Source organism: Lissotriton helveticus, chromosome 10, assembly GCF_964261635.1.
Source record: "Lissotriton helveticus chromosome 10, aLisHel1.1, whole genome shotgun sequence".
In the NCBI taxonomy this organism is placed as follows: Eukaryota; Metazoa; Chordata; class Amphibia; order Caudata; family Salamandridae; genus Lissotriton; species Lissotriton helveticus.
The window spans coordinates 1,109,748,530-1,109,767,154 of NC_136071.1; the positions used below are offsets into that span (position 1 = coordinate 1,109,748,530).

An 18,625-nucleotide genomic window follows, 5' to 3' on the forward strand; every position below is an offset into this window, starting at 1 on the left:
GTTCTTAAATTGATTGACTTATTGCGAGATTACCTTTTACTCAACGACAGGTACCAACGATTCAGTCGACATAGTTTGGGATTTGGTAAGATAATTAGTAACCAGTAATCCCGCGTTAGCAGAAGAAAATGAGAAACTGGAATAACCACTCTTAGTTTTGTTCCAAGAGAGAGAATACTATGTCTGTTTGGAAGGCTGTCTGTGATAAGTAGTCACTCAGAACCACCAAGAATAGTCTCCCTAGTATCCCTTGAAAAAGATTACTCACTACCTGATCAGAGTACCAAAATCCCTGAATTATAACAGAGGAAAAACCTGGTCTTAGATTGGAGACAGAGGAGGAGTCTTAGAAGCCAGTCAGGAATTACAGTCACAAACTCCCTGATGACGTGGTGGAAGTTGTTGAACCCTGCGGGGGACTGAGAAGATGCAGATGGGAAGAAGGTGGACCGGAGAAGAGTCTGAGAGGCTGATACGGCTTCAATCAGCAGGACAGAAGGAATGGATGGTACTGTAGAAAATAAATGACTACAAGCTGGAGTATTCTGCCAAGTAAGGGCTCTTTTGGAATACGAGCAGACATTTTTAACACGTTTATTTAAATATTTCAGTAGGTGTGAGGTTTATGTTATAGTCTGTGACCAAAAAAGGATATTTAAAACACATTTAAGGCGGCTTTCAAAAAAATGAATGGAGGCCGTTTGGGTAATTTAAAAGGATATTTTGTGCAAAAGATAAGGGGTTGAATATTGAGTTGAAACAAACGTATCTGTGGACATCTAATAGGTACAAATAGGAATGCCAGTTTGATTCAAAATTAGCTGAATTGTAGATAAGATCTAACACCTATATTAATGCACACTTGAACAATTGGGAATTAGGCTCCTTATTTTGTCAACAAAAGGGGCATTTTGGATCAAGTGCTTGATGTTTTTGGCAACAAAGAAAGACTGGAATATGTTTGCATACGTCATAAGGAAGGGAGCATTAATCATATACTTTATATGTAGAAGCAAAGAGTGTACACTTCATTTTATTACCAATTTTGTGGGTGGAAATTGGTCATGGCTGACGAGGGGTGAAGCCTTGAATGAGACATGACCCCTCCACTTCCTCAGCAATGGTAATAATATGGATTTTCACTTTTGTATTGTAGTAATAAATGACTGAATGTATGTGTATCAGTACACCTGGGCCAAATAACATGTGCATGGAGCAATATGCTAGTTATTAGCTTGTGAGACAGGAGAGGGTCAGCATGGGCCATGTTAATTAAAAACAGATTCCCTAAAGAAAACGATGTTAAATCTACTTAAGCTGCAACTAAGCCTTAAATTGCACATCTAATTTTTTTGCTGACCCCAGCAATAAGACCCACCCAAAGCACACGCCGAGTGAGAAATGAAGACATGCTCTCCAATGAGGGACAGGGAAATTTGTGTAAATATCTTAGCTGCCTTCTAGTAAATGTATTCATCCCAGGAGTGATTAACATTCTGCTTAGCTGGGAGAGGGAAAACCTAATTTTCTCTTACTGTCCCAAGAGAAAAGGCTTGGGGAAGCTTAAATCATTTCATTTTTGATAGTTTTAACGCAGGCTTATTGCTCTGAGTGTCTTTAAAAAAAATATGGAAAAATTGTTCTTTGGAGGCAGCTAGAATTGGAAACTGGAACAACCCAAAGTTACTTAAATAGGAACAGAAGGATAACGAAGAGTGTGTATGGGATATCCTTCGCAAAAGAAATGCGCTACACTGTGGGGCTGTAGCTGCCACCCATTGACAGTAACTGGGCGGTGAGAGAGGTGGGCTCATGTCAGCCGGAGATTCTGTCATGTGGGGGGACCACTCACTTTCCTGAGGGCAGGATATGCCCCTCAGAGAAGTGCTCCTATTGAACGTAGTCCACATGGAGGAACTTTTGATGGGGGAGCCCTCCATGAGTGAGGGTACTACAGTTCCCTTGCCCCCATCCCCCTTTCCTTCCAGTGATCACATGGAACGTGACTGCGGGTAAACAGGAGTAGCGTGCTACTCGTGGAAAAAGCACTTCAACACCTTATCAAGGGTAGCAAGTGCTATTTAAATGCAAACCTTTTTCTCTCGTCTATCCCTCCACCATCCTTCTCAATCCAAATAACTGACTAACTCTCCACCACTCATATTACTTTCATATTTCACTATACTAATTCACCACTAATCCATTATGGGATCCGGAGTAGCGTGCTATTTTCTGAAAAAGCGCTTCAACGCCTCGTCAGAGGTTGGTGCTATATAAATGCAATTACAATACAACACAATGACATCTTTTGCCACCCCTGCCTTCTGAACAATCATTCATGACCAACTGGCAAATGTATTTTCTAGCAATAATTCCCCAAAATTGTAAATACAACAAGTAAGCTCAGAGCCTGAGGGCAGAGACTTAAAGAAATATAGACGAAACGGATGTGCAGTTGTGGTTTTCAATTTGTCTCACTAAATATATATGCATTGTGAAGCACAGTAAGCCAGACAAATATTGCAAGAGAAAAGGTGAGGTACAGAGACACACATTAAAAGAATTGCCGAGAACCAACAGTCATTCTTACATTTACCCTATAATAAATTCCTTTGTGAAATTGAAAAATGTTGTAAGTAAAGGAGACAGAACCTTTAAGAGATTTTAGAGGATGTTAAACAAACATTTACAAAACATGTTGTTCATTATTGCCTTTTTTCTAAACCTTCTGATGCCTGACTGCCAACAGGCCAGCTTGGGCTATTTATCCAAATGTACTTCGTAGGCTGGCTTTACCAAGCCTTGTAGTGTCAAATAGGAAACTGCATTTCCCAAATGCAATGAATTGTTGGCAAAAATACCAGGACTTGCTGAAGCTTTTCGCAAGAAATAGGACCTCTTGAAAGCTTTGATCATATCTAACAATTCGAACTTTGCAGTTATGCTCAGTTATCGCTTTTAAAAACGTCCACAGTATAATATTTTATGTCGAAGGTTCTTTTCAGGCCATCCTTTTACACCTACTCCTAGCCAGAACATGACAAAAGAGTTACTGATTGTCGATTACAGTATCTCACCTCTACTCTTTTCTTTCATTGAAATGCCAGCACTATTTTGCTGTCAGTGAAAGGGCAAGTACAACACAGAATTCCACATCGAAATATTTTGCAGAAGAAGCTACTTGAAAAACAAAAAGATGCTGGTAGTAGAAAAAGGCATAAATGGCCTCATAATTGCTCAGTGCCCATCTGACGTCTTCGAGTTTATTTGTGAGTGCAGCAGCACCTTACACACGTCTAGTTCCAGTGCGACTGCTGACATGCAGTGAATTTACCACTGCAATGCTTTAATATAGCCTTATAGCCCGCCGTAGAGGGCTATACCGGCTATTAAAGGCCCTCTCCAGCATTAAAGGCCCGAGCCGAAGGCGAGGGCCTTTAACAAGGGAGAGAGACTTTAATAGCCGGTATAGCCCAGCTACGAAGGGCTATAAGGCTATTAGAACATTCTGCCACTAGAGGGCAGAATGTTCTAACAAAAAACAAAAAAAACCTTATGGGAGCGCGAGGGGATTGGAATCCCCTCAGGTTCCCTGAAGCCTTTGTTCACAGCCAGAGCTGTGAACAAAGAAACTTTGTAATGTTGGAGCTCCAGGCTTATACCAGCCATTGTAAGCCCGGAGCACTCCATTGTTTTCAATGGAGCTCCCAACATTCCAATGTTCTAATACCAACTAATCTAATATACAACAAGTTGAAAACTAGTGTAATAGGTGTAACACTGATGTACAGCGCAATCAACACTTACCCGCATCAGGTATAACACTGCCATGCAGACAGACAGCATGGCAACTACATGTTCAACATTGACACACAGCAGAAATTAAACTGACATATAACTACGGTTGGGCGATAAATTCTGCTCAGCCAGCGGAGTTCACAGTGTTTTGCCCACTTTGTGTTATGAGTTCCGGCAAAACTCCGCCAACCACCGTGTGGTGGAGTTTCTTCTTGCGCGCAGCTTGCCAACATTAAGTTGGCGAGAATGAACAAGAATTTGCGACCTCTGGCGCGACTTTGGGGTGCTAGGGCGGCACCCGGCAAGATTTTCTCAATACAAGTAGTCGTGACCGTTCGTGGTGAGAAAGCTACTGCTCGAGAACAATTTCTACTCGAGCAACAGCATAGAAGCAGCACCCTCTGGAGCATCATGTGGTGCCGTTTGCACTGATTTTGCTGCGCGGAACAAGCTCCTGGTACTAAAAAGCAGCACGACATGCCGATTCCGCCCGCTTGCGGAACTCCACGGAATCATGCAGAGATTTTATGTAACTCTCTGGAATTCCGCAGAGTAAAACTCCACGAGTTCTGCCCACCCTTACACATAACATTTTTAACATTGACATGCAGAATATTTAGTAGTGACAGTTAACAGGTTGAATGTCAGAATACCGTCTACATCAATTTTGTCAGGCATAAATATTCTGTCTTAAATATAATTTACCAAAATATTACCTCAATTGAGTGTAGGTTTTCTATTAATAACTCAAATTGTGAATGTAGGATGATAATCTGACAGCAATATTCTGGTACTATACCCACTCAATAGGTGTCAAAATGACAATTGACACATTTAGCACCCACATAGAGCAAGATACACACTCCATGCAGCCAGTTTAGCTCAGATCTGAAACAGGCTAACACTGACAGCAGGTTATAGAACCTGACATTCAGCGAGTTTAACAATGCCCAAGCAGGCTTAAAGCTAGCCTGCAGACAAGAGATTAATATTAATATACAGCATGATTACCGCTGTCCTACAGCATGTTTAATTCTAACATACAGCATGCTTAACACTAACATATAACATGTTTAATACTGAAATGCAGCATGCTTAACACTGACATACTCTATGGGTGATTCTATGCACAACATGGACACATTGGAGGAGTATACACGGAAGTTATCGCTCGCGTTCGGGGAACTGTGAACCACGAGGGTAACAGTACTTTTGAGACTTGGCTATAACGAAGAAACGGCAGCGCAGGAAGTTGTTTTCTCACGAGATCTCCCTCTCGTTCACGGTTCTTTCCTATAGAAACGATAAGGATTGATTGTGTCTATCATCAATACTGGAATAGAGCGTTACATTGGATGTTTCCCCTGACGAAGGGACTACGTCTAAAAGTCCCGAAATGCATTGGGCCAAAGACATCCACTATTGAAAGAATTTGTTGTAAATTAGAAAGACACACATTATATGTAAACTGAACTGTTTCATTTGTTATGAATATATTTCATTTTTTGAACTTTGCAAAAAAAGAAAGAATATAATTGAAAATAAATTGCAAATAGAAACTATTTTATTTGGTCAAAGATTGGTAAATATCAGCAGGGTTAGAAAACCCATATAAGTAGTGCACATCTAAAGTCCAGCACACATTTTTTGCCTGCAGGCCCCTATCCATGTTTAATACTGACATACAGCATGCATAACATTGACATACACCATGCTTAACACTTACATACAGCATTTTTAACACTGATATTTGTTCCAGGCCTGTGGAGGCGAGTAGGTTAGCGGCAGTGTCCCGTAAACTGCATGGGACCCTCCATTGTGCCCAAGGAGCATGTGTCCACCCACCTTGGGGTGGTTTTACGGTGCTGCAACCATCCTGGTGCAGCTTCACTAACATTAAGCGACTATCCTTTAATAGAAGGGAGGTCCCTAGCCTCTAAGGGGGCGTTTAGTCGCTATTTTTGGTCCTGATGAAGTGGCGCCCGATCCCATGGCTCATTAGACACGAAACATGTTGACCGTAACCTGTTAATCGCTATCTTAGTACATTGTGACCTCACGGTAGCACCATTGTTTTTACTTAGCTCTGTTACCCTTCCACTATTAAACTTGAACTAGGAATACCAGAGGCTATTTTAGATACCCTTCTTTTCACACTCATCACTTTTTCAAATAGCCCTCCTTCATGCATTCACCTTAACGGCGTTACCAGATCAAAAGATCTCTGATAAAGAGCACCCAGGCCCGTCAGGCATTGCAGTGCCGGCCAGACGAGGAGCACCCAATGCTGAAGCTTGACACCCTAGCAGCTGTGTGAGGGCACCTAGATCTGAGTTTCAGGTCTCCCTGCATTAGTAACATTAGCCATGTGGTCCCACCCCTGGTGTCCATCTGGCCAACAAGGAACTACTCCTACTAATGATTACTATTAACACTGACATACACCATGTTTAATATTGACATACAGCATGTTTAATACTAACATACCGCATGCTTAACAATGACATACAGTATGTTTAACACTGACCTACAGCATATTTAACACTGACATACACCATGTTTAATACTGTAATCCTGTTTTCCCTCGGGATCGGGTAACTCAGTAGGAACCCAAACACCCCACCTGTTAGCCCACAAATGAGGTGCCAGTCCGATATAGTAAGGTAACAAGCTCTTTATTCAGACTTGTTTAAATGCCAAATTATAAGCAAAGCAAGAGTGTTCAATGGTTCGGATAGCGTCTTACCGTCCTCTGCAATGATGCTAGTCCTAGCACCTTCCAACAGAGGACCCCGTGCTAAATAATGGCCGAAAATGCCACTCGAGTCTCTATCCGCGTAATGAATATAGCGTAATCGTCCTCCGCATGCGTGTCAGTCCTGACACGCGTCCAACGGAGGGCAAACGCCTAAAGCGTACTCCACACTCAATACCCTCGAGCGGGGACTGGCCAAGGGTCTCAGCAAGAGACCTCAACTCGATACCCTCGAGCGGGGACTGGCCAATGGTCACTGCCAGGGACCGTTACTCGATACCCACGAGCGGGGACTGGCCACAGATCACCAATGGTCCGTTCGCTCGATACCCTCGAGCGGGGATTGGCCACGGTTTAAGTTCCAGGAAGTTCAGCTCGAGAACCCTCGAGCAGGGACTGTCAGGGGTCAGAGTGAACCGGAGTTCAGGGATTGCTCGATACCCTCGAGCGGGGACTGTCAGGGGTCAGAGCGAACCGGAGTTCATGGATTGCTCAATACCCTCGAGCGGGGACTGACAAAGCGTCGGAGCAGAACGGTTGACAATAAATGTTCCACCGAGCGTGAAGCGGAGCCCCGCTGTCACTGTCTCGGGAAATCAGAGGCTTCTCACCGTTTACTTCCAACTCCTGTCCAACGCCGCCGAATATCACGGAGCTCGCCTTCGCTCGACCTCTTCTCCTGATTCGCGGGGATAATGTTCAAAATATTCGACGCCTACCGCTGGCGTCCTGATTCCTTAAATGGGCACGCCCTCTCAGCGCGCCTGTCTTGCACGGCCTTCTGGGGATCGTAGTTCGGGCGGGCGTGTTCCGGGTTCCTGTAGTTCTCCTCTCTCGTCTCGCCTCCTACGGTTGTCTTAACAAATACTAACATAAATCATGCTTAACACTAACATAAAGCATATTTAACATTGATCTACAGCATGTTTAAAACTGACATACACTGTTTAATACTGACATACAGCATGTTTAATACTAACATACACCATGCTTAGCACTGACATACAGCATGCTTAGCACTGACATACAGAATGCTTAACACTGACATACACCATGTTTAATACTGACATACATCATGTTTAATACTAATATACAGCATGATTAACACTGACCTATAGGATGTCTAATACTGACATAGAGCATGCTTAACACTGACATACAGCATGTTTAATACTGAAATACAGCATGTTTAACAATAACATACAGCATGCTTAACACTGACATACATCATGTTTAACATTGATCTACAGAATGTTTAACACTGACATACACCATGTTTAATACTAACATAAATCATGCTTAACACTAACATAAAGCATATTTAACATTGATCTACAGCATGTTTAAAACTGACATACACCATTGTTCAATACTAACATAAATCATGCTTAACACTAACATAAAGCATATTTAACATTGATCTACAGCATGTTTAAAACTGACATACACTGTTTAATACTGACATACAGCATGTTTAATACTAACATACACCATGCTTAGCACTGACATACAGCATGCTTAGCACTGACACACAGCATGCTTAACACTGACAGACACCATGTTTAATACTGACATACAGCATCTTTAATACTAATATACAGCATGATTAACACTGACCTATAGGAAGTCTAATACTGACGTAGAGTATGCTTAATACTGACATACAGCATGCTTAACACTGACATACACCATGTTTAATACTAAAATACAGCATGTTTAACAATAACATACAGCATGCTTAACACTGACATACATCATGTTTAACATTGATCTACAGCATGCTTAACACTGACATACACCATGTTTAATACTGACATACATCATGTTTAATACTAATATACAGCATGATTAACACTGACCTATAGGATGTCTAATACTGACATAGAACATGCTTAACACTGACATACAGCATGCTTAACACTGACATACACCATGTTTAATACTAAAATACAGCATGTTTAACAATAACATACAGCATGCTTAACACTGACATACATCATGTTTAACATTGATCTACAGCATGTTTAACACTGACATACACCATGTTTAATACTAACATACATCATGCTTAACACTGACATACAGCATATTTAACATTGATCTACAGCATGTTTAACACTGACATACACTGTTTACTACTGACATACAGCATGTTTAATACTAACATACACCATGTTTAGCACTGACATACAGCATGCTTAACACTGACAGACACCATGTTTAATACTGACATACAGCATCTTTAATACTAATATACAGCATGATTAACACTGACCTATAGGAAGTCTAATACTGACATAGAGTATGCTTAATACTGACATACAGCATGCTTAACACTGACATACACCATGTTTAATGCTGAAATACACCATGTTTAACAATAACATACAGCATGCTTAACCCTGACATACACCATGTGTAACATTGATCTACAGCATGTTTAACACTGACATACACCGTTTAATACTGACAAGCAGCATGTTTAATACTAACATACACCATGCTTAACACTGACATACACCATGCTTAATCCTGACATACAACATGCCTAATACTGACATACAGAATGCTTAACACTGACATAGACCATGTTTAACACTGACATACAGCATGCTTAACACTGACATACAGCATGTTTAACACTTACATAAACCATGTTTAATACTGACATACAGCATGTTTAATACTGACATACAGCATGCTTAACACTGACATACACCATGTTTAATACTGACATACAGCATGCGTAATACTAACATACAGCATGCTTAACACTGACATACAGCATTTTTAACACTGACATACACCATGTTTAATACTGATATACAACTTGCTTAACCACTTGCGTGCTGCCGTCGGCCGTTGGCCGACGGGAGCACTACCTCGCTAGTGCTGCTGTCGGCCAACGGCCGACGCGGCCCTGCCCATTTTGCGGAAGTGACGCACTGCCGCTAAATCGCGGCCGCGGCAAAGGGGTTAATACTGACATACAGCATGCTTAAAATTGCCTTGCAGCATGGTAAATACTCATATACATCCTGTTTAATGCTGGCATACAGCACGTTTAGTACTAACATATATCATCCTTAACACTGACATACAGCATGTCTAATAGTGACATGCAGCATGTTAAATACTCATATACAGCATGTTTAACACTGGCATGAGCATGTTTAATACTAACATATATCATCCTTAACACTGACATACACCATGTCTAATACGAACATACAGCATATTTAACTCTGACATACTGCATGCTTAACAATGACATGCAACATGCGTAATACTGACATACAGCATACTTAACACTGGCATACAGCATGGTTAATACTGACATGCAACATGCTTAATGCTAACATAAAGCATGCTTAATACTGACATGGGACCAGGCTTCCGCATACTGTTGTTTGACGAGAGAATTCGGGCTCTGAGGACGCCAGAGAAATATAAACACGGCATCTGAGAATTCCCACAATTACAATACAAAGCTAACATCCCCGCTAATATGCGAATAATGGCAACAACATCGAAATAGAGTTTCAACTAACTACGACACCTACTTGAGGATTGTTTGTGTTGCACACATATCTAGAGTGTTGGTCCTGAGGAGAACTCTGCATTGGAGATTTCGAAACACGTCGACCTGTTTTTGGTTCCTTGTGTCATTTTCTAATATTTTGCTAGTGTTTTTCAAGTCGGATTTACTCCCTTTTCTTTAAATACTGCGTTTAGCACACTGACTACACTTCCAGGATATAAATGACTTATATGTATAAAAAACCTAGTTTTGACATGAGGCCTTAAGTTTTTTTCGTGGTATGATAGCAGATGGATGAAAGTTTTGGCCAATGTGAATGTGCGGATGTATTGTAAATCTGTAAATTGTATTGTACATTAAGATTTCTATGTAATGTTCTATTGTATATTTGTACATACACATGAAAGTAGTTTGTTTGTTCATGAAAATAATCATGGTGTACTAGTGAAAAAATCAAAATAAATATATGAATAAACTAGTGACACAAATTAAATGAACGGACCCTTATGTTTCCTTCATAGAGGTCGGAAAAAAATAATTTAATGTTGACCAGTACTGGCAGTTGTGTTGTTCTTTAGTTATTTAACCCCTCCCCTGCTGACGACGGAACCGCTCCGTCATCAGACGCGGTCGCGATGTGCTGATGACGGAGCGGTTCCGTCATGGCCCGCCCGGCACACCTGCGCGGCGCGGATTCCGCGCCTGCGCTGAGCGTTCTATTGAGCGGGGCGGGCCATGACGGAACCGCTCCGTCATAAGCACAGCGCAACCGACGCTGGTGACGGAGCGGTTCCGTCACCAGCATGCGCCCACCGCTCTTCCGCCCCGCCCCCTTAGCACTGCGGCGGAATAGCCGCCGCAGTGAAGGGGTTAATACTGACATGCAGCATGTTAAATACTCCTGTACAGCATGCTTAACACTTGCATAAGCATGTTTAATACTAACATAGATCATGCTTAACACAGTCATACAAACACAATAAAATGATGGACGGAGTGCTGAAACTTTTCAGACACTCACCCCCAGTCACAGATCTGGCTTGAATCCATTATCGGTTTTAGCTCACTTCGCCACCCCAGTTCATACCCAGCCATATGCAAATCAGTCTTGACCCTGTTCCTCTAAGGAACAGTCCAGCCCAAACTGTCATGCCAGGTATTCCCTGGACAGGATGCAAGCATCCTGGGACCGGTTTCGGGGTAACACCCCTCATCTGCCAGGCTATCTTGAATCCAGGGGCAAAGTGAGCAAGGGACCCACGTCTGGGCATACCCTGCCAATTTAGACCGAACAATGCAAAAACAGTTAGATGATGGATGGAGGGCCAAAATGTTTCAGACAATCACCCCCAGTCACTAATATATCTGGGTAAAATCCATCATCGTTATTTAGCTCACTTTGCCACCCCAGTTCAGACCCAGCCATATGCAAATCAGTCTTGAACTGGGTCCAAACTGGGGTGGCGTAGTGAGCAAAAGAAAAATGGATTCAACCCAGATCTGTGACTGGGTATGAATGGTTGAAAAGTTTCAGCACTTCGTCCATCATCTTGTTGTGTTTGCTATGTACGCCCTAAGTTGGCAGGGTATGCCCAGACGTGGTTCCCTTGCTCCTCGTGCCACTGGATTCAAGCTAGCCTTGCTGATGAGGGGTAATACCCTGAAACCGGTCACAGGATGTTTCCAATCCAGGAAGACCTGGTCATGCAGTTCGGGCTGGACTGCTCCCATGAGGCACAGGGTCAAGACTGACATACAGCATGTTTGATACTGACAATCAGCATGCTTAATACTGACATGCAATTTGCTTAATACTGACATGCAGTTTGCTTACTACTGACATGCAGCATGTTAAATACTCATATACAGCATGTTTAACACTGACATACAGCAGGCTTAAACTTGACATGCAGAATGTTTAGCAATGACATACCACAGGCAGAAAATATGAGCGGAAAGCCATGTGGTTTTAGCAGGGGCAATTCTTTACTCAGTAAAACTTAAAATTGTGTGGGAGAGCAGATCCACCAAAGTTTGCAGAATTATTACTCTGCAAAAGTCAAAAGGAGGGCTATAATATATCCATGATTTTTCTGACCTTTGGGCCAACAATAGAGAATAAAAGTGACAGCCATCAGCTTTATCACTCTTGTTTTCTACATCACTGGGTTACAGTGCATATATGTGTGGTGGAAGTGAAAAATGCTAAACCTCCAGAGCCTCATTTATGAGACTCTTTGCGCCTCTGGAAAGTCACTTTTTTGACGTTCCGTGACGCAGAAGCCTGCGTGATATTTATCAGACAGCACTAAGCCACTTTTTTGGGCTTATTCTGCCTTATATGTTATGTTTGTTTATGGATTTATACAGCGCATGGCTGCCCGTAGGCTTCCCAGCACCAGGAAGGTATGACAACGGTGGTCTTGTTCAGTTCACAAAGTAGGGTTTTTAGGGAAAGAGAAGTGTTTTAAGTCTCTTCCATTAAGGCGAATTTGTCAGTTAACATGTGAGTCTCTCTGGGCAGCGAGTTCCAGATCTTGGGAACCAGGTGAAGAAAGGATCTTCCTCCCCATCTTGCACTTTTTAGTCTGCCTTGTTGCATGAGGAGATCTTTTGAGGATCTTAAATTCCTGATTGGGATGCAGTGGGCAACCAGTTTTCTTAGTAACAGAGGTCGTCTATTATTCATAGCCCTGTGGGCAAAACAGAGTGCCTTAAAGGTGACCCTTGCCTGAACTGGGAGCCAATGTAAAGTCTTTAAAGCGGCTTTGGCTGAATGCTTTCTCGGAATCTGAAGCAAGATCCATGCTGCAGCATTCTGGACCACCTGCAGCCGATGGATGACATATTTTGGCGCACCAAGGTATAAGGAGTTCCCGTATTCCAGTGGTGACATAATCAAAGCCTGGACCACCGTTCTGCGGGATTGTACAAGTAGGATGGGTAGAATCTTTCGAAGCATATGTAGTAATTCAAAGCATTTACCTGAGATTTTATTTGTTGGGTCTCCATGCTTAGATTATCATCTAGCCAGACTCCCAGATTTTTGATGGCTGTCTTGGGGATTGGGGGTTGACCCAACTGGATTGGCCAGCTGATAGTGTTCCTGGGTACTGTCTGGTTTCCCAGGAACATAATCTCCGTCTTATCCTCCTTCAATTTCAGGGAACATTTACACATCCAATCAGCTATTTTTGACATGCATGGTCATAGAATATTATATACGGAGTGGGGGTCGTTCGTCACTGATAACACCAGTTGTGTATCATCGGCGTATGACACAATTGACATGCAAAATTCTTGTACTATGTCTGCCAATGGTTACATGTACACATTAAAAAGTGTGGGATTTATTGCTGACCCTGTGGTACTCCGCAAGATAGTTGGAGGGTATCTGAAAGATGTTCCCCTTCCATGAACTGGAAGGACCTGTCCTCCAGAAATGAGCTCAGCCATTTAATCGCTGTCCCTGTGATAACTGCATCCTTTAGTCTCTTGATCAGTTTGCTATGTTCTACAGTGTCAAATGCGGCACTCAAATCCAGTAACAAAATAGCCGCTGTGCACCCCTGATCTAGGATTTTTTTCAATTCCTCGGTTACTACCAGCAGAGCTGACTCCATATTATGCTAGGGTCGGAATCCCATTTGTGTATTATGAAGCCTTTGATTGTCTTCTATATATTTGGACAGCATCTGATTTACACTTTTTTCGGCAATTTTGCCTAGCAGTGGTAACAGTGAAATGGGTCAGTAATTTCCCGGTTCTGCAGGATCCAAATGTGTTTTTTTTTAGTAATGGCCGTATAATCGCATGTTTCCATGATTTTGGGATCAGACCTCGGGACAGGCAGAGTGATACCAAGGCTGCTGTGGCTATTTCTGCCAGGCTGCTGGCCTGTAACAAAATGTCTGGTGTAATTGGATCTTGGGGAGAGCCCGACTTGATCTTCTGTAGAGGAGAGAGGAAATCATCTATCTGCATCGTTTGGAAATTATCTAATACCCTTCCTATGTTAGTACAGCAGTTTCCGCTCATGTTGGTGTACGAATCAACATTCATAGAGTTTCTATTTTGTTGCAAGTTCTCATAGAGTATTTCCATCTTATTTAAAAAATATTTTGCCATCAGATTGCTTCTTTCTTTAGATGTAGATTTGAGGCTCATTTCTTGATTAGTGGTTGTTAGGGAGCGGACTACCTTGATTAGTTCTTTTGGGCAATTGTGCGCCCCATTAATTTTATATTCAAAGTATTTGGCCTGAGCCTGAGTCATCTCCCTGTGATATTGTCTAATGGCCAGTTTATATTGGCTTTTAATGTTGAGATCATAGTTCTTCCTCCACAGTCTTTCCAATTTTTTACATGTTTTTTTAATATGAATTATTTGTTCATTTAACCAAGGCGCTTTATTCCTCCCACTATGTTTGTTTTGTCTAATTTTCTGTGGATACTGAGTGGTTACTTTGTTAAGCCAGTCGGCCCATATCTTATCGACCTCTTGTACATCCCCTGTCATACCTGGGGCTTTATGCTCCAGTTCCTTCCTCATGTTGTCAGATAGGTTTTAGGCCATTTATTCCTATTGCCTGTTGATTTATGACCTGAGTGTTGTACCTGTACCTCTTCATGTGTAAACGGGATGAAATAATGATCTGACCATGGTAATGGTATTGGAATCCCTACCTTTAGATTATAGTCATTTGAAAAGATGCCATCCAGTATGTGCCCTTTTACATGAGTACTGGTTTTGATCAGTCGTTTTAATTGCATGGCCTCCATGTCCTGAATTAATCTTCTTGCTGTAGCATTATCTGGTATAGCCAGAAGGATATTAAGGTCCCCCAATATCGTGGTAGAGCTCTTACAAGCCACCATTTCTGCAATCAGACGAGGTAGTTCCTCTATGAATGAGGTTGCCGGGCCTGGTGGTCTGTATGCAAGTGTGCCTGAGAAAGAGTTGTTTGGTGAGAGTTTAATGCCTTTAAAGACCTGTTTGATGAGAGTTTAAGTCCCTTTAACGCAGTGTTCTGCGTCAAAGGGGCGTGCAATGGGTGTTGCTGTGGGAGTTCCCAGCAACATCCATGGCCTTTTGACACTGCCCCAGATTTACAAGAAATTGTAAATCTGAGCGGGCGACAAAAGCTTACGCCTCCCCAGGGGCACAACGAGGAGAAATATCTTTATTTCTCCTCGTTTTTCCTTTTTAGGTCTCGCTCGAGACCTATTGCTGCTAAAATGCCTGTCAAGGGAGACACACCGGTGCACAAGCTGCTCAGGGTCTGTGGACGCGCTTACGCAGGCCGGCCGTAGGCACGCACACACGCGCATACACGCAGACAGACGCACACATGCACGCGCGCACACACACACACACACACACGCCGCCGCCCCCCCCTCCTTACCCGCCGCCGCCGCCGCTGCATGGAATGACCCACATCTTCTTCTCCTGCCTCGATCTTTGTTGTTTCTCCTGTTACTGCTTCCTCCTCTATATCTTGCTCTACCTTCTTCGCCGGCGGCAGTCCCAGGGCCAGTCCTAGACATGGTCTGTATGGGCAGCTGCCCAGGGGGCCCCGCAGAATAGACCGCAGATCAGTGGGCCCGGCCCGACATGAAATGCAGAAAGTGCACTCGCGCAGCCAGGAAGTGGAACTAGTGCACGTCACAGTGCGCGTGTGCACCCCTTGTGGTGGGGGTGCCGTGCGCAGTGCGTACGATGTGGATCCCAGGGCTGTCCATTTGGTAGCGCTACCAATGACGGCCCTGGACATCATTTTGGCCAGCCCCCACTCAGCAGTGACACAGCACGCCCGCCGCACGCGCTCCCTGGCCTACAGTCTCTACTCTCTTTAGCCAGGAGTAGGGTGGAGTCGGGATTCGGTTTGGGCCGCGTTGGCATAACGTCTTAGATGAAGGTAAGATCACAGTCAGTTTACTATCTGGTTGTCACACAGGTATCACTGACTCTTGAACATGAGATATGTGTGAGTCCATTGCACATATCACACAGGCCTCTCCAGCCCCCGAACATGAGATCTTTGTAAATACACCTTACATATCACGCAGACACCAACAACCCCTGAACAAGAGATCTGTGAGACTACACAGATCACACAGGCCTCTCGAGCCCCTGAACATGAAAACTGTGTGAGTCCACTGCACGGATCACACAGGCCTCTCCGACGTGAGATCTGTGGGACTGCACTGGACAGATCGTGAGATCACTGTGAGTGCACTGTATAGATGACAGCTCTTTTGGTTGAAGCATTGCTGCTCACTAAAGAGCTCTATAAACTATAGTGAACAAAGCCACTTACCGGTTTTGGGGGGATTTCTCTTCACTTTCATCCAGTCGAAGGTGTGTGTGGTGGAGGCCTGTTCGGGGTCTCCGAGAGGCGAGGTGGGCATGTGAGTGTAGGTGCCCTGCAGGAAGCCCTGCTGCTCCTGTAGAAAGGGGTGCTGCTGCTGGTAGAGGCCGGGCCCGGGGGAGGGGCACTAGGTGTCCGTCAGGCCGCTGAGGCTGGATCCTGTGTTGGCGGGGTATACAGAGGGCTGGAAGTACATCCCCTCGCCCTCCTTGCTCAGGTAAAACTGGTGCCCGTAACCCGTGCCGCAGCTTTGAGAAGGGTACACGGGCGCCTGGCCAGGGTATGCCAGGCCAGCCCCCGATGGGTAGGCTGAGCCCTGTTGATGGAGCTGGCTGGACACAGCTGCGCTGCCCCCCACCATGAAGCGGCCATCTCCATTGTAAGTGTCAGCACCTGAGCAGGCCTGTAAGGCTGGGGCACCCTGGTCCAGGGGGTGGTGGTAGCCCTTGGGCAAGTAGGCACTCGTCCCGCGGCTACAAATTGCATACTCTAAAAAGGAGTTCATCCTGGGATTGTCCATCTGCCACTGCCAGCGGAGTGACAACCTGTGTGAGAAGACTCCTCCTGCCCCGAGACCTTTGGATAGACTGTCAGAGCTGTGAACGTTCCCTTCCAAGGACGGCGAGCCTTCAATCCTCGTCCCCTGCACCTAGGACATGTGTCTCTGGCGAGGAGCCAATGGTAGAGGACCTCCTGAAGCCTGTCACATATCTGAGCCAATCCATCACCCCTCTGACATTTGCATGACAAAGAAACTTCAATCAAACCCGGCCCATCAATCTGATAACAACACACTCTTTGCTGACGCTCACATTGAATAACAGAGGAAGCCGTGATTCAAATCCGCTTTCTATTAATACTGGTTTCAGTTCACTCCCAGGCTTTTCTTGTTATCACCGAGAAGCTTCAACACACCGAATACCTTTAACAATAGGATACTAGTGAGAAATCTCAGCGGGGCGCACACTCCACGAAGAGATCTGTGCGAATCTGCAAGTTACAGTTCTGCATACTACCTGAGCGGCTCAGCCTTTCATCATCCGGAGGTTCATACAATGAAGTTGGCAAATGAGGGCGTTGTTGTCTTGTTACAACTGTGATTACTGATGTTGTTAACTTGGCAAGAACAATTTTCGATTCCAACTTTTGAAATACCAGCCCCTTTCACCCTCTCAGATATTGTGTGTGTCTGTCTGTCTCTCTCTCTCTCTCTCTCTCCTGACTGGCATTCAGACTCCGAGTGTTTTGTTTTGAAAGCGTTTAAACATTGCAAATACTCCACCTTAGTGTTTTGGTTTAACTAGATAACAGTACAATAAAAGCCAAAATAATTTGATAATGGTGCATTTCTTAAACATTTGAAAAACGCTATGCATTCTGTCAAAATAAAACTCGTAAGTTAGAGAGACTCAGTGCCCTGTTGATGTATCATGTTAATTGGTCCTTTGTGCCTTTTGTTATTCACGATTCGCCTTTTGCACCTCTGCGTGTAGCACTCTTGTTACCTTTCTTCTATTCGCTGGGAAAAGACACAGTGCACAGAGCAACAATGTGTTGGATTACTCGTGAAAGGACGTTTTCTTCCTACTTGCTTTTGTACTTGGTGTGCTTTTTATAAACATGGATGATTCAAAATCCCTTTGGAAGAAAATATGTTGAGGCTTTGAGGCTTTAAGTAGTACTGCGCTATACCAACAGACGAGAAACAATTTGTGTCGGGCAAATAAAATAACAGAATCTCCTGCTGGTTCGGATCTTTTAATCTACCAAGGTCCGCACAATTAACCCCTGTTCCAAAACTACTAGCAGACAATTATGCTCATGGCAGAGCAGCTGATTCAGAAAAGGGGGTGGTGATGAACAGAGTGCCTGAATTAAGCAGACCACTCTTACCCAGTCCAAAGATCAGGGCTTGATCCATCACCCTTTTTTAGCTCACTGCACCATCCCAGCTCAGAACTTGGCTATATGCAAATTAGTCTGTTCCTGTCCCAGTGCATGATGGGAACAGGGCAAACCAAACTACCAAGCCAATTCTTATACTGGGAAGGAAACAAGCTTCCGGGGACCGGTTTCTGCCATTTCAGGCGTCGTCGGCCCGGCTTGCTTGAATCCTGATGGTGCAATGAGCAAGGGACTCACATCTGAGTATACCCTCCCA

The 18,625-nt window shown here is 43.8% G+C and overlaps 1 protein-coding gene and 1 pseudogene across 1 annotated transcript in view; one reads left to right on the forward strand and one right to left on the reverse strand.

Moving 5' to 3' along the window:
• Positions 1-18,625, forward strand: part of CPNE4 (copine 4) — a 1,493,383-nt gene that overhangs the window by 512,098 nt on the left and 962,660 nt on the right. The window lies entirely within an intron of this gene.
• Positions 4,602-17,074, reverse strand: LOC144785291 (homeobox protein Hox-B1-like; annotated as a pseudogene).